Here is a 2,005-nt window from a genome sequence, read left to right on the forward strand (position 1 = left end):
GAAGGTCAGTACTGAGGAACGGCTGCATTGTCAGAGGGCCAGCAAAGGTGGAGAGTTGTACTGTTGGTAGGTCAGTACTGAGGGAGTGCTGCACTGTTGGAGGGTCCGTACTGGGGGATTGCTGCACTGTCAAAAGGGGCAGTAATGGGGGAGAGCTCCAGTGTTGAAGGGTCAGTACCTAGAAATTGCTGCAGTGTCAGAGGGTCAGTAATAGTGCAGTGCAGTAATGGTGTGGTTAACTAAAGAAGTTAAGGAAAGCATCAACACAGTGTTACGACCGAGGTGGGGACAATGCACTGTTAATTCAGTCCCAATACTCCACAGGTCACAGCACATTATTAAAGTTTTCCCACCTAACCGGAAAACAGCCAAATTAAACACTTTGTTAACCCCAGAATAAAAATACACCAAACCTCTTTAGATAACAACACATTAACTATTTATTAATAAACTAAATCTTAAACACTATGAAGATAACTTTGTCTAAAGACCTTATTTTATCCTAACTCCCCGCACCACCCACCACCAGCCGCCCTCACCCGCCCCCCCCCCCCCAGCCCAACCCATGCGCGCACACACATATATTCAAAAAAAACAATGGTTAACCGGTTTTAAAAATGGTGTTTCTCAGGAATAAAATAAGTAGCTGGATTGTAAGTCTTGGTCGGTTATGTTTCCAGTTGATGAGGTGCTCCAGTGTTGAATAATCAAATGCCACTCGAAGTCTCCAGGCGAATTTGATGAAACAGTCTTTAGTAGTATTCAAAGTATCTTCACGCAAAGGGTGGTAGAGGTTTGGAACTCTCCCACAAACAACAGTTGAAGCTGGAACAGTTGTTAATTTTAAATCTGAGATAGATTTTTGTTAAGCAAAGATATTAAGTGATATGGGCCAAAGGCAGGTATATGGAGTTAGACCGCGGATCAGTCATGATTTCATTAAATGGTGGGACAGGCTCGAGGGGCTGAATGGCCTACTCCTTTTCCTATGTTCCTATGTATTTCAGCTGCAACAGGCATCACACAGTTCTTTCAATGAGAGGCCCAGCAATAGATCTGCTTGGATTTTAAAGTTGGCAGTCTTTTAGTCAAAACTTTACTGAGAATTCCAATAAATATAAATAGACAATAGAGTCACTTCTGTAACAAACTTCTTTGAGTTTCAAAGTAAAACGGAATTTACTACCTCCAATACTAAAATCTTCTTTCCGGGGTTTTTTTCTTCTTAGGAAACACAGTCTATGCTCAATGCAGATTTTCTTGCTGAGATATAGACAGCGTCTTCCTTCAGTGTACAGCACATTTTGTTTGTCTCCAGTTCAAACCAGTTACAGCCAGTGTTTTGCACACAGTCAGATTGATATAATTACAGAACGTGGCTTCTCTCTCCTGCTGTTGCCTAGGAAACAGGTGCAGCTGGCACACAGAATATAAAAGATTCTCTCAGTCTTAAAGGCACACTGTTTTAAACAAAGGAGAAAAAATAGTGCCATGACACCTCTGCCCTTGACTAAATGAAACGCCATTCTTACAAAATATGCTTCATTACAATGCAAAAAATAGACATGGAAAAAAAACACGTTTTGTCACATTCACGCGACTGATTATTTACAGCATTTTCTTTGTACCATCGCCATTCATGTAACTTAATATGGTTAAATTCGTGATAAAACGTCGGCGATAACATTGTTTTTCTCTGAAATATGTACCATTTTCAAATGATAAGGCTGTAACAACAAACTTCATCTAAATATTCTAGCATTTCAGCACTTAAATTTTTAAACAAACGTTAATAGGTTATGGTCAGTGTATATTAATGTTTCTTTATAGTCTTGGCGGACACATACTTCGAAAGGTTTGAGAGCCAGCAAAAGTCCTAATGTTCCTTTTTCCACAATGGAATACTTTTTTTGTTGGCAATTTAGTTTTCTTGAAAAGTACCCTACTGGTTTTTCTATGCCTAATTCATCATCCTGGAATAGAACTGCACCAACCCCATGCCGCT

Source organism: Heterodontus francisci, chromosome 20 (assembly GCF_036365525.1).
Source record: "Heterodontus francisci isolate sHetFra1 chromosome 20, sHetFra1.hap1, whole genome shotgun sequence".
In the NCBI taxonomy this organism is placed as follows: domain Eukaryota; kingdom Metazoa; phylum Chordata; class Chondrichthyes; order Heterodontiformes; family Heterodontidae; genus Heterodontus; species Heterodontus francisci.